The 23970-nt window shown below is 38.7% G+C and overlaps 1 protein-coding gene across 1 annotated transcript in view; it reads right to left on the bottom strand.

Moving 5' to 3' along the window:
* The window catches only part of TENM4 (teneurin transmembrane protein 4), a 1625418-nt gene that overhangs the window by 752119 nt on the left and 849329 nt on the right, over positions 1–23970 (bottom strand). Inside the window, exon 6 of the mRNA XM_062639041.1 lies at positions 2747–2834. The gene's annotated coding sequence lies outside the window, so the exon portion shown is untranslated. The remainder of the gene's footprint in view (positions 1–2746; positions 2835–23970) is intronic.

The raw sequence follows: 23970 nt of genomic DNA on the forward strand, positions 1-23970 counted from the left end.
TATCTGAGTCACACTGTTTTAGAGGAAACAGGGTAACTGGATATTGTCTTTATATTTTTTACACATTGAGACTGCAGTTTGAGTTTTATGACTGTAAATGAGAGTGTCTTGTCAGGGTTTCGGCTTCGAACTGTCGTGGTTTAAACACCAACCAGAGGTTGATACTGTCTCTTCCTAATTTAGACAATAAAGACTTTACCTGGTGCAAACTGCATTGGTTGCTCACTATAACATACATACAGAGGTGTGTTTATCCACTCTCTGTCTCCCAACCCTTTCTTCTATCCCCTCACCTCCCTTTCTACACAACTGTTTCCTTTAAGGACAGCAATTTTACATCTGATAATTGATGCTCCATATCCAGGGGCAGCCAATTAGGGACAAGTAGGGCTAGTAGAGAACCCAGGAGACAACCAAATCCAGAAGTTTATTCCAACATTATACCTGACAGAAGTTTCTTCAGCCTATTCTGAAAGTCCTTCAGTGACCATCTCCAGAACACATCCAAGCTGTTGACCCCAACACCTTATTTTCCCAACCTGTCCAAGCTTTCTGCCGCTACCCAAGTTTAGTTTAAATTCCCTACCTTTCAATCTGTCTAGTATGAATCCAGCAGAAAGAGACAATATCTACTTCTTTTTCTAACAGCCTATTATGTATTTGAAGCTCATCAATCCCCTTTCACCATAAACCATCTCGAGCACTTCTCCCTTTCTTTTAGGTCTTATTCATGAACCTCTCATAGCTCACCCTTGTTTTGTCTCTGAGGTCTATGTCCAGCTGGTCCATAGCTTTCCTAAAATGTCCCAGGGTGAACATTCCCTGAGGTTGTACCAATACCAAGCAGAGCAGAAGGATTATTTAGCAGTTTGCTAAAAATGACATTTGTCCTTTTTATGGAAACCTACTATTTTTCATTCATATTCACCTGTGTCATTTTATAAGCCCCTGCTAGGGAGACTGGACACAGGGTTCCCTCTGTAAAATCAGTCATGATTCCCCAAGTGAGCTTCAGTTTTGACCAGCATGTGAAAATCTGTGCCCTCCAGTGATCAAAGCAGTCAGTGATCACACAGACTTCTGAGAGCAAGTCAGACTCTAAAACAAAAGCCTTTAAAGGAAAATTTGAAAACGACAGGACAAATCATATGCACACCTATGGTATTAGGTACCTAATTATCTCCCACAGTTGGACCCTAACCTTGCTAAAGAAATCCCTCTTTCTTTTTTCTTGTTCCTCATCTTCCCTCAGCATCTTTAGAGTTCAGTTGCTCTTGTCCATTCTATAGTAAATCATGCTATTTGTCTTGAAGATTAAATACCTTCACATGTGTACATCATCTAAAGTTTTCTGATCATTACACCTATCACCTAACTACAAAGGCTCAGAGACCCTTAGAATAAGTGACTTCGGAAGGGACCTCTGAGTGCCTAGTCCAATCCTTGCCCAAAAGCAAGTCTAAGTGGATGAGGTTGCTGTGGGACTTGTCCAGTTGAGTTTCAAACAATATCTGTGGAAATAAACGCCCTTCTGTTAAGTAAAAGTTTGGACCCCTTCCTCCTGGTACATATCCAGGTGATATGTGAAAATACAGTGCAAAGGCATCTTATCTCTCCTTCATAAAGACTTAACAGAAAAAAAACCACTTGTTTTAAACTAGTGACATTCCAAAGTGGCAAGTTTTTCCGGGGCTAACATCAAATAAGATGTCTTTTTTATAGGTAGAACATGTACCTCCTTACAGAGCAACCTGGCAAGTCAAATCTGGTGATTTCACCTTGAGTTCCGCTGTTTTAAAACCATAAATCTTTGCCTCATCATCAGATACAAAATCCCTAACAATGTTTGAAAGGCGGATTTTACCCCCAGTTGATGGAAGCAGCAATCAGCACTGAGGACAGTATTGGAAATGCAAGAGTTAAAGCAGCTCCATTAGAAACTAAAGTTATGTTTTACATTATTTCATTTTTGTTAAGTTATTTTTTTCTTTTTAAGAAATAAGTCTTATGAGCCTTAATGGGTTTTAGTCATTCTTAACAGCTACCTAATGAGCTCTCCAATTATGTAAAGAAGAGCAATTCAGTTCTACATTACTGTATCCCCTCACAGAAACCCAGTTCTTCCTCTTCAGAAATGACTCATGCAAGGTCATACAATAAACCAGAGGCAGGAATAGGACTAGAGCTCAGGTGTTCCTTAGTAGCGACCTTGTAAGTAATACTTTCATTGAGGTATGATTGTCTTAATACTATTTAAATACTTTTAATATCTGACACACATTTGTCAGCTACAGATACAAACTGCACTCATGTTTATAGCCCCACACTTTTTGGCATCACAACAAACCAAAAGCACATCAGTAAATACCAATAAATTACATACCAGTAAATTAGAGCAAATACAACCCCCAAACTAAGAAAGAGCAAGAAGCTTTCTGACTCCTTCAGAAGCCCATGAAACTGATTTTTCTACATTTCTTATGATGGAGCATCTGTAGATAAAACAACCTCCAGAACATCATGATACACAGAGGCACAAAATAAAACTGAAAACATGCCTCTGAAGGGAGGGAGGAAACACAATCTAATAATACTGAAGTTATTTGGTAAAGGCAAAGGGAACTGTAAATATTTAAAACATCCTTTGTTTTCAGTAAATAGGTAATTGAACATGATCGAAGCCTTCCTTTGCATAGCTTGACATGAAACATTGAAAAAGTGAAGAAAGAATATACAAGTGGCTTACCAGAAAGCCTGTTTGCTAGGTTGGTATTTCATCCAATACTTGTATGACACTCTGTCTCCAACAGAATCCATATACTATTACCAGGGTCCTATACAAAGATAAAGACAAAACACACTGTCATTCTTTGAGGAACGATGTAAATAAGAAATACAAGTAGAGTGTTAGTAAGAAATATTGTATGTTACCATATCTACTAGAAGAGTGTAGCTACTATTATAAAGAATTTCAGCTAAGTATTGGGAGAAATTACATTTGAAAATAACATAGCAAGTTACTGACAGATAGGTAGGTTTTATTTCATCAAAAATGGTTGATAATTCTATATTATAAAAAAAAATACATTCATGCTATGAAATGGATAAAAACCACATTGTATCCATCTACTTGAATGCAGAGATGGTTCTGGTACTGTTTGAAAATTGAATGTCAATCTTACTAGAAAGCTGAAAATTAGTTGAGAAAGAAAAAGAGTAACTTGTGCTGCTCTACTTTACCTCCTTAAAACTTAGCCTCAGCCATCTATTAGATTCTACTCTGAAGCTGGTATTTAAGGAGCAGCACCTCTAAAGCAAATCACCTGTGGGGATGCTCCTCCCTTCACACAGGTTGTTTAAATGGTCAGTTCAGAGTGAACTACCAGTTAGTTAGTTTAGACAGCATGAATCCTAGCCAGAAAGTGCAGGGAAAACAAGAAGAACAAAAATATAGAAATGAAATTGTCCATTTTAATCACAGCAATGTTTAACTGTCTCCAATTCCTGCAGACTGCAATGTGGTAGTGGTTCAGTAGGCAGACTCCTTGCTTGAAGTTCTGCTCTCAGATGAGAATTCAGGCTTTAATGCAATTAACTGTCCCTGAACAGAACCATGAATTTAGGATCAGAAAAGTGCTGCAGATTAGACTTCAGGCACCTTTCTGATGCTCTTCACTGAGCTAATGAGAGAAGTAAATGGCCCAACTGTAAGACTGCTGTTTCAGCATGCACAGACCCTTATTCAAGACCCCTATTTGAATGCACTTTTCATATCTTAAGCGTTAGTAAGACACATAAAGCTCAATGTTTATAAAAGAAACTGCCGTATATGCAGGGTACAACATAAATATTTTACAAGTGTGCAGAACCTGCTAAAAAAGACCTCTCACTTTTAGGAATGCATCCTTCCCACCAATAACCACCTCAGCGCATGTAACCACTTCATGTAAAAACAATAATCTTGCCAAATACGACATGGTTGCTGAGATACAGCCTGATCTGCCCAACAAAGAGCAAATGTTTCAATCTGCTTTTAGTGAGTCCATCAGCATCCCTCATCCTAAACGCTCTTTAAGAGTATTTTCCCTCTTAATACACACCAATTAGAAGCAGGAAAAGCAGATGGACAAAATAAATTAGAGACTGCATACCAGCACTGCCTCAGATCAGCACCATTGGCAGATCTAAGCAGCACCAGCCAGTCAGTAGTTAGGAGAAGTATATACATGTTTTTTCCTCCATTCCTTTCCAGAACAAAACTGGGGAGGCACTGCAACTGTTAGAATATTCAGTTTGCAGGGCTGAAGAAAGCAGAAACGTGGTCAGGGATGCACAAAACTTGCAGATAATATTTTGATTCCTTGATCTTTAGATTGGATATAAGGAGGAAATTCTTTCCTGTTAGGGTGCTGAGGCACTGGAATGGGTTGCCCAGGGAGGTTGTGAATGCTCCATCCCTGGCAGTGTTCAAGGTCAGGTTGGATGAAGCCTTGGTTTAACACATGGTTAGTAACACATGGTAAACGCATGGTTTAGTGTGAGGTGTTCCTGCCCATGGCAGGGGGCTTGGAACTGGATGATCTTAACGTCCTTTCCAACCCTAACTATTCTATGATTCTATGATCCTGCAAACACAATGAACACTTCAAACTTCCAGTGAAGAGATGGGCTTTCATTCGCTGCACTAATTGTGGTTTCATGGTATGGAGATCTTACACATATGTTTTCCTCATATACATTGCTGAAAAGATCCAGCTGTCACCAGCCAGTAGAAGATCTAAAGCTACCAGGTTTTCTAGGCTGATAAAGGCAAGCAGAACATCTTGTATAGTATAGTTGCCAGGAAGAAATTGGTACAATGACTTGTGGGAAAACAGGAGCAACTGCACAGCAAGAACCTTTTAATCACAAAGGATCAGGATAGTCATTCCTTGTTGTCCATCCCTGAACACCCTATGCCAGGTAGACTGGCAACCTGGCTTTCAGCATTTGCATTGATGTGCAACATGGCATCTATGCCATCATCGAAATAAGTCCTAATGATTTTTAGGTTGGTTTGGTTGGTTGGGTTGGGTTTGGTTGGTTAGTGTTTTATGGTGATGGCTCCAGATCCTCCATGGTGTTGTCATTAATGGACAACAATCCTAGTCTGCAACAGTGTCATGGACTGCACACCTTGGTGACACTGGGGCACAGGAGTTGGGTTGGTAACTGGTGAGGAGCAAAATATCTTGTATAAGAGGAATAAAATGCTCAAACACTAAAATTATACCCAATCCCAATAAGTCCTCTGCAGGTTTATCTTTATGAGAGAATCACCTTGGAGAAAGCTGGAAAAAGCAGAGCAAACCAGTATTTGAAGTCATATCCAGGCAAATTTATTCAGAACCTTTGAACCAAGCAGTAGAGTGGCATTCAGGCCTTGCCCATGACTGAATTCAAATGAATGCCTAGATGAATGAAATCTATCAAAATACATATTGATCCAGCTTCTTGAACTGAGTAAAGAGTGCAGTTCTGCCTCCTCTGTGATGCCGCCTTGAATGAGTCTCATACCATGACCTTTATTCCCTTACCTAAGAAAATGAAAGAGCTTATATAGAACAAACGATAAGTACTGAGAAATGTGAGGAATTTGTTCCTCCTGTGCTGGCTGGAAAGTGCAAAAAGGCTCACAATCCTTGCATAAAAAAGTATGCATCACTTTGGCCATAAGAACTTGATGAAGCAAGTGCACAGAGGGAATGGGGAAGATAAAGAAAGAAAGGAGGGAAAAATTGTAGATGTGAGCGGTGGAGCAGACTCACTGCAATGGTGCAGGCTGAGTACTGTCTGTACTCAAGCCAAAAAGGACTTCATAAGGCAAGAAGTAATGGCAATCAGCTTTAGACAGAGGAGAAGAATGGAAGATGAAAAGCAACCAGAATAAGACAGATTTCAAATTAATGAGGATAGCTCATTCCCCTCCCTTCCCTGAGACTGTAGGGTAAGGCATGCATCCAGCACAAATCCAAAGGAATAAGACACACCAAGGCCCTTTTAAAGATGTCCCTTTATCAGGCAGCCTGTGACATGTATTATGGAATAAAATGGGATATTAGGGATACCTTATACATTAGAATGTCTGAAGCTTTGCTGAAGCAGTTGACGTGCCTGTTTCTAGAAATTAATCAAACAACAAGTACAAACTTCATCAACCCCAAATTAGTTATTGAAAGATCTAAATGCCCAGTTTCATTACTGAACCAAACAAACAGATCCACCTCTACAGATCTCAAATGCTACGCTTTGCTTTATATATTTAAAAATGACCTAAACAAGGTACGAAATGCTGAGACAACTGAATGCTGAGTGGAACAAGAGAGATTTCTGCCATTGCAGAGCAGTTAAACATATAAGCGTGCCTGTAAGGTTTTGTTACTTTTTGTCTTTTTCATTATGTACTTCAAATTGAAGACAAATCACAGGCCACAAATAGACACAAGTTATCTATCAGCCCCTTTACGTTTTCATACAATATTTGTATTGCAGTAGGTTTTTTTTCCCTGTTGCACTACTATAAACTGTAAATACTACATGTTCCATCTAATTGACACAGCTGCTTTTCGCATGTAAACAGTCAAGCGTTTTGCAGTTCAGCATTGAGTATCAAACATGTCACAGGTATTGTAAGGTACCATTTGTGTCCAACCTGAATTGCATAAGTGGGTAACACAGTCCCCGCACAACTTGCAGCTTTGTGCTTTCATATGTCATCCTGAATGTCTTTTATTTATGATAAATAATTCTTGTTAGTGTTTCCACTGTTGCTGGAGGGTTTCCTACCTCTTTATATTCTACTTTTCTTGCCAGTCTAAGAGATTTATTCAAGAGATTTATCTTGTGATTACATTACTTTTGTACCTTAGACCTTAGACATTGGTGACTATATTTTATGGTTGGGCCAGTATTAAGTAGATGGGGTTTTACTTGGGATAAGTATGTGTCAAAAACTGTTTGCCAGAGCTCTGGGAAAGCCTTGTACGTGGGAACCTGTGCCACATATCGCAAAAGGATGGATTCATGCAATTCAAGCATTCCCAGTGATCCACTTTGGTTAAAAATAACTTTTTGCAGCATTTGAGCTTTTTCAGGCTTGCACAAATCTGGGAATTAAAGAACTGTGGAAATATCATATCATTGCATATAACACCATTTGAATTAAAGTCCTGCTGTGTTAGGCATTGCTCACAAATTACATCCAGATTGCCCTTTAGCCTTAATTGCTCTCAGTTTTTATTTATAGGTTTAAAAGAAGAGACAATCAACTATACTAAGTTCTAGTCTTCTTTAATAATTACTTACAGATACATCCCACTGAGAACAAAACTAGCTGCCATTTTCCATTATCTGTGACAATCATTCACAAAAGAATACAAAGACACCCTCCTAAAATAGTACCTCTAACCTTCAGAGCAAGTGGAGATTTGCACCAAAAGTTTAAAGTAAAAACTAATGCAGCCAACTGGAGTCCAGAAAGGGGTGGAAGTGAGTTTTAAGTTGTATCTAAGCAATAAAATCACAACTTTTGCCATGAATTTGAATAGTTACAGCAACATAACTACAAGAAACCTCAAGATTTGTCGTACGGAGCACGTTTATTGATGGTTTTGCACTAAAATGTCACAACTTACAGGCAGTGCTCTGCTGAAGATGTCTTGTTTTGCCATGTGGACAGGAACAGAAGGTAGAGCAGGGTTGGGAAGATGGGCAGGTAAGTCTGCATAATGGTATCATCACTAAAAGAATTTTTTCTTGAAGTAAAAAGTCAACAACATGTGACTTCAGAGGGTCTAAAAGGCAGTTCAGTTGACTGGCCAGTGAAGACTCTGCCCAGTTGCCTTAGCATACTGGTTCTCTGACATGAGAAACATAACAGGGTAAACCAACTGGCCTTCAGCTGCTGTTCCTAAAGAGCAAGTCTCTCAAAGATCCTGTTTCATAACTCCCAACATCACGTAAATGGCCTGGATGTACCTGCAGTACTTCTGGAATGGCAGTGTTCGGAACTCTGTATCATAGAATCATAAAATGGTTTGGGCTGTAAGGGTCTTTAAAGATCATCTAGTTCCAAACACCCTTCCAAACACCTTCCACTACAGCATATTGCTTAATATCATGCCCTAAATATCTATTTTATGGAACGCTAAATAGTCATTTAGAATCTCTGCATTTATTAGAGGTAAGAACCAGATGCCCAGCCATCAGTAGATACGAGATGTCCAACTATATTCTGCTTGGCTTCCACATATTGCTCCAGAAAGCTGTAGGCCCTGGATACAGTTAGGTGAGTCAAATGGTGCTAGAAAGCTGGATTTAGCAACTGAACTGAACCACTGATCTCCTCTACATTTGGAGCTCACAAAAAGGTACTAACAAGTAGGCAAATGATCTGATATATAGGTATATAAACATGCAACTAAATCACACTTAGAGAGCTTGACTCAGGTTTGACTTAATAAAAACACCTAGAATCAGCTGAGAGATTTAGAGTACCTAAATTGCAGATACCACATAGGACCTACAGAAAAACATCCTCTTGGAAAGGCAGCTGAGGACCAAGGCATCTCACATGGTCAAGACATCGTTAGACAGCTACATCAAAGATGTGCCCTAAAACCAAAAAAGATGATTTCCACACTTTGAAAGGTCTTTATTGAAGAAACAGCTGAGCTTAAAGGACAAAGAGGAACAACATATTTCCTTTCCTACAGGGAGTCCATGATGGTGACTGCTAAAAAGGCACTTCTTTTTGCAGATTTTAAGCATTTATTGGACAGGCATTGGCCTGCCTTTCATGATGATGGACAGACTGTATTTCTCCTTCCTGAACCAAGAAAAAAACCAAACAACTTGGTGGAGGAAACCAAGTAGGATGTTAGGGATGTTGCTTTCCAAAGAAATAAGATGGTGTTGATCAGAGATCAGAAACTGCCTAAATGTATGGTGAAACTGCTGGTTTTGCTGAGTTTGCAACATGCTGAAAAGCTTTCCGAGGGAGCCTTAATTTGGAGGACCATGCTAGATTTGCTGCATGTCCTGTTTGATACCTGCATGTATCATTTTTAAAGATATATCAGACTTTTACAGTGTTTATCTAGGATGGGGTTAACAGCCTCAGGTATCAAGATGACTCAGGATTTACAGGTGCTGTTGCAATGTGTAACACTTTCAACTATTCATAGTGACTAATTAGAGAAATCAGAAAACTATTGCAAGCAGAATCTGTGTGTGGTTACACAGGAAGCTAGAGAGATCTCTTCTATGCCAAAGCCAAGCTAATGTACCTTTGAGCAACATTGGAGATAGAGCTGATACTTGATAAGTCAGGCCTGCCTGCGGAAGATGTCAGTTCTCATTTTCCTTCCTGTAACCTTTACATAAAAATAAGTGACATTCTGGCTTGTACCAGAATCTCTAATGAAACTGAAAGGCTGTTGAAATAATTACCTGACAAATCAACATGTATATATATAGAGAGAGATCATTCTCCTGCACCTTCTCACTTAGGCACCTAATTTCTCCTATCCTTTTTGTTATTTAATGATAGACATGGAAGAGGGAAAAAAAAGAAGACAGATTAGGAGTACAGCATGAAAGACATTAGAGCTTTAAGGCAGATGTAATGAAATGAAAATCTGGGCTTAAATTCCCTCCTTCCACACAGTTATCTATTGTCATTCAGGTTATTCTAGGGACCCAGGACACGAGCACTTTGATTCCTCCTTAGATCTTTTGGCTGACAAAGGAAATATTAGAACTCTATGTACTTTAAAATGAATTTATATTTGCATCCATTTTGCCTGTGTATTACAGGAAGTGCGACATGAAATAGCAGCCACTGTTAAAGACCCTAGCAATAGGTATTTACACATATTACTTTCATATCTCTCACAGAGGGATATTCACAAAGGCTAACTTCAAACTTGGACAGCTAATTTCCCCGGGTTTCCATTACAGTCAGTTCAGGGAAGGAATCCTTCAGAGAATGGTTCAGATTAGGAGACTGACTTCTGTTAGTTTTTCTGACTGTCCCCCAAAGAGTATCATTTTATGACTAATTGACGTCCTCAGTCAATTCTCTTGCAAACATTTACCTCAAACATACAGACAGCAAGAAATTGGTCTCTTGCTGGCATTCCCAGTGCTCTTTCACAGTAGCATCCATTCCTTTCAGTTATTACAGTTATATTGCAACATGCCACTTTAACAGCAGGGTTACTGTATTAAGCAGTACTCAGTTCCTGAATCATCACTGCATCACTTCTTTACAGCATCACTGTATTGAAATGTCATACCATGCTCTATGTACTTGTCTAGATGGGCCATATTTGGAGATTTCTATGTCCAGCCAAAGGCCAGGTTAAGGATGATGCTTCTTGAGCTAACACTACATGGAAGACAAGATCTTAAATAGCCACATTAAAAGGGGACTGGACAACTCTAAAAGCCAAACTCTTACACATCCACATGGAGAAACAAAGAAGTGTATCTTCTTCAGATAATCCTTAGGAAGGTGAAGAACAACACACCTGTACTCTGTGAAACCCCTTCACTGTGCTGTTGCTGTTTCTTTGTATGAAAAAGAAGTTTTCTCCTTGGAGTCTCATATAGCATGGTAAAATGCTTCTGGCCTCACCTCTGCTGTGACTTCTCAAAGCCTGTTATCTAGTAATGTGACGAATCATGTATTCATTTCCAGCATTTATCAATGCTTTAAACAGAAAAGCTTGAGCTCATTGTCAGCGGCTCAGATATTCTTATGACTGTTGTACAGATTTTAAAGGAAGAGAGGGACTGACAAACTGCATGTGGTGGTGTATCTGGTCACTGTAATGATTGAGTTATGTATTACTAACTGGCACTGCTAGGATCAGTTAACACCAAACCATATATAACATGTATTTACTGGCAGATAGTTTCTAGTTTTCAATAGTTAGAAACTTGTCACTCATGCTGCAAAGAGAAGGAAAGCAAGTTTCTTATGTGCTACATATTTACAAAAGGAAATCCAAAGTCCTATATTTCTTAATATTCTATTTTTTTGTTGTTGTTGTTGTTTTCTGTATTATTTCTCTGCAAAAAGACTGAAGCTCCGTAGTTTATGTCTGCATGAAAAATAGCCAAAAAGTCCAATTTCTGAGTTGGAAGAAATGGCAACCTAAAGACTTTAGGTTTTTGGAAATATTAGGAGAAGGATTCTTATGAACACAGTGGAAACTGAACTGAAACTTATTGCAGCAATTTTACATCTGTCTCTGGGCATCTTTGCATTTTTTATCATCCCAAGCATTGAAAGTGGGAAAAGAATAAAAGAGTGTTATTGCAAAATGAGATTACGTCCAATCCATGAAAAACAGCTCTGGATTTCTGAGTAGGATAACTGTGCGAAGTCTACAGCGGTGTGGTTTTCAGCTCAAAAGCTCTTTAATCACTGCTCACAAATGCCTGAAATGGCAAAAGTTTTATAATAGTTTAAAGCCATAAAGATACTGAGTTTTCTATAAGGCTTATTTCCAAGTTTTCAGTCTAAAGGAGGCTTATTTCTACTTTTAACAAGGAGGGACAGCAGAGACCCTGGAGAGAGATTCATCACACCTAAGTCAGACATCTGCATCTGAGCTAGTCACCCTAGGCTCCCTTTCCAGTCAAGAAGAATGAATAGCACTGTTACAGTATGAGACATCTGTCTCCTTTAGACCTCTTCTTCAAGATGAAATGTTTTTCACCCTAAAATCCACTGTTCCTCTTCTTTGGTTTTAACTGGAGTCTGATTAACTAGCTCAGATAGCAGATGTTTAATACTGGATGAGGAAATACTACTTCTGCTTTGTCCAAACCCTTCCAGAGTGGGCATGGTGTACATGTATATACGGGCTATATTCCTCAGTATCAGCTGCCATACTAACATATAGTAAAGTATCACTGAAGTCGAAATATAACATTTAAGAGAAGCAAGGATGTTGCGTTCAATGCAACTAAGTGCTTAATAATAATATTTAGCTAAATAAATGAAAGTAATTTTTCTTGTCATATTTACTAATGGTTTTGATGAACAGACACTGAGGGGACTTGATCCTTTACAGTATTTTGGAGATCTCATTTAATGGATGAGAAATATCTACTCTTAAGTAGGGGATATATGTCAAGAGTCCTAATGTTTATCCCTCAGCAGCTGCTTTCACATCTATAACTCACAGTGAGGAGATTTTCCCTCTCCCTGTTTTGCATGACCTTGGTGGTTCAACCCTGTCGAACACAGGTGAGCTCCTAACATGTCTTGTAACTCTTACAGACACTGTTATTCTCCTTCTAGACTCCTCACAATTATATTTATTGTTAAGAAATGCTGGTTTACATCCAAGCCTACATGAGGCATAAAAGATTGTGCCTTCGATAAACAAGAAAAATGCTTCTTGAAGAAGCATTTGTAAAAAGTATCTTTTATGATTTACCTAAATAGTAACTAAACTATAAGCAGATTCAGGAAATCCCCTCAGCTGAAAGTTATATGCATCAGTTCCTGTAGCTACAAAATGGACCTAAAGAAGATTGACATTTCCGTGTGCAGGTGAGTCTCTAAACTCTCTACCCTCTCTGAGAAAAATTAGGGGTGAGGAAATTAAGTGGGCAGAATGTTTATGCATCGATTGAACTGAACTAAAAAATGCTGTACTGTATTGTTAAACAGAAAGGTTATGATGGATCCTGATGGATATTCTTGGAGGAAGAAAAGACCTACCATCTCTTTTACTCTTTCACCCAGACACTGTAAATAAAAAGCAAGGAAAACATCCCATTTCTAATTCCATTGATTCAGTCTTGGACTGTGTATTCATCCATCATTTCCAACACTAACCTCATGAGTGTTACTTCTTTTTTTCTTTTAAGATTAGATACATTAACAAAGAAAGGAAGAAGAAAAAAATTCAGGCTTACTGATCCTGGCTTCGTAATAAAACCCTCAATCATTACTTTCTGTGTCAAATCTACCGTTTCCAATCACATCTTTTTTCCTCAACTGGAAAAAAGGAAAACATGGCAGGGATTACAGTCAAAGATATAGCAACAGTGTCCAGAGCTAAATTCAGCAATGAATCAAGTGGCAGTGGGAAACGAATGTTAATATTTTCCTCCATTCATCCTCTGTATTGTGAAGACTCGTATATCTCTCTTACAGTCTAGAGAGTCATTACAAGAACAGACTTAATTCTAGTGTTCCAGATAACTGTGTTGGAAAACAGACTCTGCAGGGTAGAGATGTGTCACCTCTTTTGTCTGGTACACTTTGTCTTATGCTGGTGATCTTACACAAAACTGTTGCTGCTGTCTCATTATGTGCAGCATTATGGGGAGTTTCTGCATAATGTAAAGAAATGTTTTCAACATTTGCCTAGTCTTCATAGACCATTAAAATACAGTCTGATCTCTAGGCATGTACATAAAAACTTCAGTCAATAATTCCTGTATCACTTCTGTTTGAACTATCACAAACTTAATTGATGGACAGCCAGTTTCAACTTCGGAACTTCACGTGGTGAGGAATCCACCATAAACCTAAGAAAGATTTTCCAATGCATAAATTGCTTTATTTAGTTTATGTACCTCATTTCTACTCTGGGTTTACCTAGTATCAGCTTCTACCCTCTGAAACTCATAATGAATTTCCAGTAAATTAAAAAGCCATTACCATCAGATGGCTTTCCTCACTTAAGTGCTTGTAAACCATGATGAAATCACCTCTTAAACTTCATTACAAAACAAATTGATTGAGAATGTTTACTATATCTACTTAAAATACATTAACTGCTTGTTGAAGTTATTAGGTAGCAAATATACCGGCATGCTCTCTAAAAACTTTCATAACCTCTCTAGTGCATCATAAACCCAATATTCATGAATGGCATTTCTTTCTCTGAACACAGGATAACCCAGAGTGAAAACAGAAATGTGCACTGAAATGCTCACACACCTTGTCCATGTATACAGGGATTTTCTCATAGCCTGCACTATGTTTCAGAACAGAAAGGCATGGTTTTACATTCTTCAGCTGTAAAATTCTTCCTCTTTCTCCCTCCAGAGCCTAATGGATTGTTTACCAAAACTCCCTCATGCACCAGTTCTTGTCTTGTAAGTATGGAAGCTGTTAGGATATCTCTCAGAGTTTCTAAAATATGCTCAGTAAATCCTGTCTGTGGCTCCCTTCCAGCTACTAATGTTCGATCTTCTGTTAATAAGGGAATTTCCCCTTCTAGTTTCATAGATAAGAACATGCCACCTAAATACTAAGGGTTTGACACATCCATATAAGACAAGAATCCAATTCCTCCATGTTGCAAATTGTTATCCTCTCGTTATCCAAAGCAAGTCAGATATATAAATCTTTGCTGTTTTTTAATCTTATGAACTTAGTCAGAACCACAACAGTTAGCTAAGAGCTACAGTTAACTTCAATAAGCACTATAGACTCCTTCAGCTCACTCTTAACCCATAAATTGTTGCAAAACTTGTTATTCTGGAATGTATCCTCCAGCAAGAACATGATTTAAGAATGAAAAATAGCTGTCACGAGTTCTGAGATCAATTCATGGCAGCAACAACATATTCCAGCCTTGAATGGTGCTCAGCTAAGGCTACCCATTGCTTTCAATGCCTGTTACTGTGTTTGTTGTATACCTGATTTGGATTGATCTGGTTTGGACTGTAACAATTCTTTTAGATGTATCTATAGCAGTATTTTGTGCCACTTTCTATAAGAAATGAGATAATATATCTTTCTCCTTTATGCTGGTATAGCACAATGACAGCTAAGTCATAACAGTCATGGTTTGCTGTTAGCTATTGCTGAATATTATAAACCTATAACTCTATGGTTAATGTTGTACATCTGTGAAAGAAGCTTAATTCTGGGCAGTCCTGGTTAATTTCTATGGGTTGAGAATGTCAGGTCTGAAAAAAAGGCAAGTTCCATAATCCAGAAACTATTTTCATTTTAGCACTTTATCATCATTCACTATGCTTTAGGATGGATCAGAAATAGGAAACCAGAATTGCACCAGCCCCTGCCTTGGTTCCAGAGTGGAGGTGGCACAGTGCAGGTTTCACACTGGTGCAGTCGTATCAGGGTTTGAGGTTCCTAAGTCCACAGGTAGAAAATAACTTGCCCTTCAATGTGTAGTGCTGTCTTGGTATTTTGATATACAGGTAGTGCTTATTCTGTATGTTTGGATAAGGTAACAGCTTCAAGTCCTCCTTCAAACTTCCTGGAGATTTCAAAAGTTGTGTTATGATGCTATGGATTGATGACATTTCACAGCTAAATGGGGTGGATTATATTTGTATACGGGTGTTCAAATATTCAGTATATTCACTTTGTTCCTCATCCTTGCTTTAGATTTATTTACTAGGTTATTACGGGATACATCTATTCATGCAGACATAAGAATGGTAGCACAAATAGTTACTTGTGCAGATTTGACTTGCCAATCTCTCTTGCTTCCTGTATTCTTTTTTTTTTCCTAGTATTTTTATTTCTTTTATCTATTTCTCTTGACACAGCTCCAGCTACTTCTCTCAGCTTCTAAGTCCCAAAGCTACCATCTGGCCTGTATCTTGGAAAAGCTGTTCTCATGTAGAATCCCCCTTATTTGACACTCCAGCTAAGGCTTCTTATACTCCCCACTCCTACTATCCTAGGCATGCTAATAAAAAACAACAACAAATACTACTAAAGGAAACTGAAGTGAAACTTCTATGGCAGGAAATAATTCATGCCAGTGATGCTGAACAAATTTGAATTCACTTCAAATACTAGCAATCTGCTTACTTGGAATAAAGAAAACCAAAACCAACCCAAAACCAACCCATTCAGCCCCAAATACCAAAAATCCCACCTGATATGATTCTGCAGCAGATAACATGGCAAGAAATACTCTCTCCATCATGACACTGCAATACTTTAGCTGACATCCTACTTGCTGCTGTTATACTACTATAGAGAATGACAAAAAGACCAGTCAGCTTTTCAATTTCTTACAGGATACAATAAAGCTCATGAATTTTTCTTTAGAATATTTGTACCTTTATTGTGGCATACCAAAATATCACCTTAGCTTCATTTTTTATCCTTAAGAACAGTGAATGAATCACTTCTTAGAATGTAATATACTATAGTAACTGTAGAAATTTCCCTGAATTAAACACTTTCCAAATCTGATTTGCAGAACTCATACCCTGAACTTTGATTTGTCAAGAGCTAACTGCACAGCAGTACAATAGCAAGCAGGGGCAGAGCAGGAAATCACACTAATTCAATTGTGACAGAGACTGGTTGAAAAAAAAAAGACTCTCACAAATTGAAATTTCATGTCAGAAATAAGTTTCACAGAATTCTGCAAGAAGAAACCAAATCTAAACGCTAAGTGAAACTTGAGGGGGGAAAAAAGGAGGCCTGAGTGCTTCTTACTCTAGCATTTTACTATAGTTTTTTTTTTAATAGCTTTGAATGCTCTACTGGTTAAAATCATAGAGTAATAGAATCATAGAATGCCAGGTTGGAAGGGACCTCAAGGATCATCTGGCCCAACATCTCTTGGCAAAGGATAACCTAAACGAAATGGACCAGCACCCTTAACAGTGTCCAGTCTTAACAGTGTCCAACACTAGGGATTCACTGCTTCCCTGGGGAGATCATTCCAATGGGTGATTGGTCTCACTGTGAAAAATTTTCCCCTTGTGTCCTGTTAGAATCTCTCAAAGACTAACTTGTCCCAAACACCCTTCGTCTTCTCCATATGACTCCTTGTAAGAAGGGGGTCCCCATCTTCTTTGTAGAAACCCTTTAAACCCTGGCACATGGGGATAAGGTCTCCCCAAGAGCATTGTTTTATCTAGGCTGAACAAACCCGACTCTCTCTTTCCTCACATCCGGGACAACCTGGCCCTTCTCTGGACAGTCTCTAGCCTGTCCAAACCTGTTTTTGTACAATGGGAACAAAAATAAAATTAGAAGATTAGAAGACATGAGGAGAGGCTGAGAAAACTGGATTTCCTCAATGTGGATAATAGAAAAGCAAAAGGAGACCTTATTGTTGTTTAAAACTACCTAATCAGAAAGTATAAAGTGGATGAAACCAGACACTTCTTAGCAATACAAAGCAGAATAACAAATGGTAAAGGGTAAGCTGCAGCATGGGAAAGTATGATTATATATTAGGAGAAACATTCATAAGAAAGGTAATAAAAAGCTAGAGAGGGTGGCATGAGGAGGCTGACAGTCTCCATTCTTGATACGTTAAAAAAAGAATGGAAAAGACTCCAAGAAATCTGATGTAACATGGCCCTGCTTTGAGGTGCAGACTGGACAAAATGTTCTCCAGAGGTCCTTTACATCTTAGAATCATAGAATCATAGAACAGTTAGGGCTGGAAAGGACCTTAAGATCATCCAGTTCCAACCCCCCTGCCATGGGCAGGGACACCTCACACTAAACCATGTCACCCAAGGCTCTGTCCAGCCTGGCCTTGAGCACTGCCAGGGATGGAGCATTCACAGCTTCCCCGGACAACCCATTCCAGTGCCTCACCACTCTTACAGTAAAGAATTTCTTCCTTATATCCAATCTAAACCTTCCCTGTTTAATTTTTAACCCATTACCCCTTGTCCCATTACTACAGTACCTAGTGAAGAACCCCTCCCCAGCATCCTTATAGACCCCCTTCAGACACTGGAAGCTGCTCTGAGGTCTCCACGCAGCCTTCTCTTCTCCAGGCAGAACAACCCCAGCTTTCTCAGCCTGTCTTCATACGGAAGGTGCTCCAATCTTAAATCACTCTATGATATGACATCATGTCAGAGTGATTTAAAGTCTAAAAAGCTACTGTCGTTTTTGTTGTCCTATAAATTCTTCTTCTGCTTTAGTTATAATTTCTGGATATTCTTGTTGGCAATAAATGCAGCTCAATTTTTGTCTCCAGTCGTTTGATAACAGAATTCTATTTACGTCAAGAACAAATTTTCCCTTGGATGTTCAATCTGATATCCCATTAAACATTCAAATGGCTATTTGATTTGCCTGATTTCATTTCCCAGTGTTTTGTTGTTTTTTTTTTTTCCTATGGCAGAAATTCTATTTTTTGTTTGAGTTCTTCCATGTTGATCAACTCTTCTAAGTCTTTGCTTCTGCAGTATTCAGTGTGAGAATAGTGGTCTACTCTACATTTAAGATGGGACAGAACTGATATGTAGAATGGCATAATCTATGCCTTGCTGTTGTCTATTAAATTCCTTATTTATTCAGAAATCTTTTGCTTTCTAACAGCAGCAGCACTTTAAGCAAAAGGTGTTATGCATAAATATACTATACATAATTAAAATACATTAAGGCTGGATTTCTAAGAGTAGAGACTTTCATTAAGGATAACAGGCAATAAGGGCAGTGGGGGGGGTGGGAGTAAGATCTCAATTGCAAGGTCCATCTGTTACCTACAGGAAAAACAACATCACTTTCCCTTGGAAATAATTCCTGGCTCAGAAACTGGGTGCAAAACCACAGCATAGTCTGTGCTAACTGAGGGTTATTTCTGCTTAGTATGAAGATGTATGAATATAAATCTACTTGACTGCTTGGGCTTTAGTGGTGATCCTGTTTCTAGCCTAAATGAGAAGTGTTATTCTGTGGCTATTCTGTTCTTGTCTCCAATATTTTAATTTTTCTTAGACTATAATTATTATATTTCTATTAATCCCATTAGGAATCCATTTTGTGAAGAAAAGACAAGGTACAAGTCTTAATATTTTACACACTAGTTAGAATTTTCAAGAGACTTTGAGTCCTCATCACCACCAGCTGAACTACATTTGTTTTTTTGTGAGCTCCTTGAGGTTGGTCCCACCTCCGCCTAGAAGATAGTTATATATTGCATAGATTTTGACACCCCAGAAACTGCTTATTGAATAAACTCACATTTTTCCTAATGGTCTGAGCTCTGCAATTCACAGGTTTATATGAAAGAGTTTCGGGGAGATTGTCAAGTAAATTAATCACATTTGCTTGACCATGGTCTTGGTAACTACGACTACCTTTGCTGGGTTAATTCCCAAAGGTCTAGCATTCCTGTTGGATCACCTTTGTGAGCTCCACATGTGAGGCTCACCAAAATAAGGAGTGCAATGCAATTATCCAGAAACAAGACCCACCTGAGCTGTTGTGCCCATGTACCATGGTGCAACACGAAGAGTTTCCAGCCTGAGTTTTGAAAGTGGGATTACCTTACTCAGCCCACTGCTATATGCAAGGAAAAACATAAATCAAGAACACGAGACATGAAGCCCTGTTATCTTGTTCCCCCCTCTGAAACTGCTCATGGGTTGGAAAAATAAGGCTAAAATTGTTCAGTGGATTTTTCCTGAAGGGAGATTTGAGTCTGTTATGGCAAATTTTATGCATTTTATGTGTATGTACATATGCAAAATATTTATGTTTCTTAAAGTGTTTTTTCTACAGATTACACAAAGTAGTAACACAATTTTTTTTGCATGAGGGCACAATATTGCAGAGAATCATAGAATCATAAAATAGTTAGGGTTGGAAAGGACCTTAGGATCATCTATTTCCAACCCCCTGCCATGGGCAGGGACACCTCACACTAAACCATGCCACCTAAGGCTCTGCCCAACCTGGCCTTGAACACTGCCAGAGATGGAGCATTTACAACCTCCCTGGGCAACCCATTCCAGTGCCTCAACACCCTAACAGGAAAGAATTTCTTCCTTATATCCAATCTAAACTTCCCCTGTAGAAGTTTTAATCCATCACCCCTTGTCCTGTCACTACAGTCCCTAATGAGGAGTCCCTCTCCAGCATCCCTATAGGCCCCCTTCAGATACTGGAAGGCTGCTATGAGGTCTCCACGCAGCTTCTCTTCTCCAGGCTGAACAGCCCCAACTTCCTCAGCCTGTCTCCATACAGGAGGTGCTCCAGTTCCCTGATCATCCTCGTGGCCTCCTCTGGACTTGTTCCAACAGTTCCATGTCCTTTTTATGTTGAGGACACCACAACTGCACACAATACTCCAGGTGAGGTCTCACAAGAGCAGGGTAGAGGGGCAGGATCACCTCCTTCGCCCTGCTGGTCACGCTCCTTTTGATGCAGCCCAGGATACGGTTGCTTTCTGGGCTGCGAGCTCACACTGAAGCTGGTTCATGTTCATTTTCTCATCGACCAACAGCCCCAAGTCCTTCTCCACAGGGCTGCTCTGAATCTCATCTTTGCCCAACCTGTACCTGTGCCTGGGATTGCTCTGAATTTAACACAGAAAGTGACTATTAGTACGATGTCATGGTTTATTGACAAGCACAATCATTTGCAATTTACTAAAGCAAGGTCAGCTCAAACTTTGCATTGCTTTTCCTAGAAAATGCCACAAGGTGAGAAAGTCTAACAAAACGTCTCTGTTGATTTTATAGCCATGCTCTCATAGAAGAAAAGGCAATTAAGCACTCAGTGCAAAATGTTACCATAAATACATATGTAGGTTTTCTGCTCATAGAGAAATATTGAAGAACGATTTGACTCCCAAGTAGTAAACTTCCATTTGTCGTTATAATCAGGTGATCATGTCCACATAGTAACAAATCCACACACAGTATTTTAGCATAAATACACCTAAAGGTATTTAGGGAAGAAAACATTGCCTCGTTTCATTGAAGCTCACAACAGGTAAACACATGCAAAGGCTATAAAAAAATATAGCTGTCCTTTGCTCTTCTCTCTCTCATTTGGGTCAAACTGTGGTCATCTCCTCCAGACTAATATCTTTATTTGTTTCAGATGTCTACCAGGAATATCCTGGTGCATTAAATTACCAAGTTTGAATAGTTTAAGTAGTTGAGTCCCTTTGGCTGGGGTGCTGTTAATGACCATATGTCTTGGTTTAACCCCTGTCAATAACTAAGTACCAGGCAGCTGCTCACTCATGCTCTCCAGAATCGAGTGGGAGGAGAACGAGAAAAAGGTAAAACCCACAAGTTGAGGAAAGAAGAGCTTAAAAATTGAAATAAAGTTAAATAATAATATAATAATAACAACAACAAAAATAATGATAGGAAAAAGAGAGAAATAAACCCCAAGAAAGACAAGTGATGCACAATATAATTGCTCATCACTCACTGACAAATACCCAGCCTGTTCCCAAGCAGCAATCAGCACCTCCAAGCCAACTCCCCCCTAGTTTATATACTGGGTATGATGCACTGTGGTATGGAATGCCTCTTTGGCTAGTTTGGGTCAGGTGTCCAGTCTCTGCTGCCTTCTGGCTTCTTCCACCCCTCTTCACTGGCAGAGAGTGCGACTTAAAAGTTCTTGATCAGGGTAAGTGCTACTGAGCAACAACTAAAACATCAGTGTGTTATCCGCATTGTTCTCAAACTAAAGCCAAAACACAGCACTGCACCACCTACAAGGAAGAAAATTATCCCAGCCAAAACAAAGACACCATACATTATGTAGTTGGTGATGAGAAACACACAAAGTTACTTTAAATAATCTCCAAGTGACAAAAAAAGGAGGCATCAAGACAGCTTTTGAGGAAACGTGGAGAACCCTGCTCTAATCATGTTGATCTTGAAGTGGCCATTACAGACACAACCACAGGACAAGCTGGAGAGACAGTGGGGTTTTATCTGGACAAGCAGGCATAAGTCTGAGTCTGTCATTTCTCAGCAAATTCATATTTAATGGTATTTCCAAGAAGAAAATGTAGAAGGAAAGAAGAGACAAAATGTTGGGAATTAAAAACTAACCACTCAGCAATGTGGTGAGCATTAGGTAAAGACCAATCGAGCAAACAAGTACTTTGCTGAAGGGGGAATTAAAACTGAACATCAAAAGAAAGAGAAGACACAAGTAAGTGGAAGTGGATCACAATAAAGAAGATGAACACATTGCAATTAAATACTGAGTATAAAAACTCAACTCAGAGATGAAGCTTCTGCCCCTAAATAAGAGTTCACATGCACATTCATAGAGGAAACAGTTTTTAATGAGAAATTCCTTCAACTCCTTTCATTAGGAAATGAGAAGTTTAATTAGAGGAGTATTTGGTGATATCTTTTCTTCTCTCCCTCCCTTCAGTAATTCAGCCCCACTCATGCCACATTCCACTTTTGCAATTGGTGAATTTTCTTATTTATCATAAAAGGAGCAAGACACCAAGTCTTGCTAACAGAAGAAAACTGAGAGGATTAAAGTAGAAAGGAACTTTGCTAATATGGAGGGAAATAGTAGGAAAGAGTTAATGAAAATTCACACAAAAGAGGAGAAAGCACAGGAGTGGGAAAACAGCGAGGATCAGAACCCTAGCATGTTCAAGGGCTAATAGGCAAGATTTCTCCTCAGTTTTGGGAGGTTTTGGTTTGGTTTGGTTTGGTTTGGTTTGTGTTTTTTTTTTTTCCCAAGGTTTCTGTTTGCAGAGGACACATATGCTAAAATATATATTTTTTAAAGGTCATTGTTTGATATTTTCACAGAAAAAAAATGTAAAAGAAGTGAAAATATAATTTTTGAGCTGGAAAGGGCTACTTGGGTCAGTGATCAGAGACTGAACATATGATAATACAGCAAATAAGCCAAGAAGTCAGAGCCAGACCACTATTATTTCTACATTAAAGGCTCAGATATCCAGCAAGCAACATTTGTAAACAGTATATTGAAATGCAATACAGGCTGCTGTACATGATGAACTCTGTTTTCTCTCTTCTCTCCAGGCTTTAACTTACACGTTTCCAGATAAAACAGAGAAAGGTAGTCCACAGAAGACCACAGGAGAAAGCCAGCTGTGGTATGTGCACAGTAACTTTGATCACACTGAAGATTGCAACTCAGCAGCTAATGTAAAGGTTGGGAGGATAAGACAGTGGCACTATTCAAAGGGGTGGTAGGGTTTGAATAAAGTTTAAATCAATTTATATATGGTATTTTGAATTAATCTTTATAAACTGATTATAGAATTATGAATCCAGGCTGAAAGAAAAAGGGACACTCTACAAGCATTAGAGGAAAAAGAGAGTGATTTGCAGTTATGTTGATCTGTTTATGATTCTGAATTAAAATATTATTTATAAGGCAATAGTAGCCAATGACCATTTTTTCTCCCTGTAAAAAGTGTTGAAATACACAAGACAAAAGAAGCATCTGCCTTCTCAGCCAGATGATTTCTGAGTTCCTAATCTAATCCTGATCAATAATAGCTCACTGAATTCCTATAACGTCTGCATAGGAAGAGGTCAAAGTATCAGGAATACCTCTGTGTCTTATAAAGAGAAAAAAACTGGATGAGCAATTACTGCAACTGATATTTCAAATTGTTTAGTCAATTATAAGTCCTGTGTCTATTATAACAAGTTGGGTTCAAATAAAAAAGTCACAATACTTAAGTAAACAACCCAGAATAACTTTAAAACTCATTACCAGAGCTGTCTTTCAAACTCCAAACTCCCAACTCTTCATCTACCCATTGGAACTGCAACAGCCCTAACTGGCTACGTGCATAGTTTTGACTAAAATAGCAGCATTTGTACAGTATTTCAGGAAAGGATGCACAGCTTTTTTGGGGGAAACAAATGAATTATGCATCTTAAATATCAACAAATATTTATACAGCTAACAATCTGCAGCTTAAGTGGTCTCTAGAAATTTAAAGAAAGGGCATATTGTAGTACTCCATGATAAACTCAATAATAATTAGAATTCCTACCAGGCTGTTAGCTAATGCAGACATATTAAAGCATATTTTTAGCTGAGCTTATTATGTTCTAATAAAATTTAAAGAAGCATAGCTGAAGGGGAAGAAGTAACAGCATCTGGTCTATTACCAGCTCTGCATTCTGCTGTGCCATTTAGACACTGCCAGTGTGTATGTTTTTGAAATGCTG

Source organism: Pezoporus occidentalis, unplaced genomic scaffold (assembly GCF_034315485.1).
Source record: "Pezoporus occidentalis ecotype Australia unplaced genomic scaffold, CSIRO_AGI_Poc_V1 ctg6, whole genome shotgun sequence".
Lineage (NCBI taxonomy): Eukaryota > Metazoa > Chordata > Aves > Psittaciformes > Psittacidae > Pezoporus > Pezoporus occidentalis.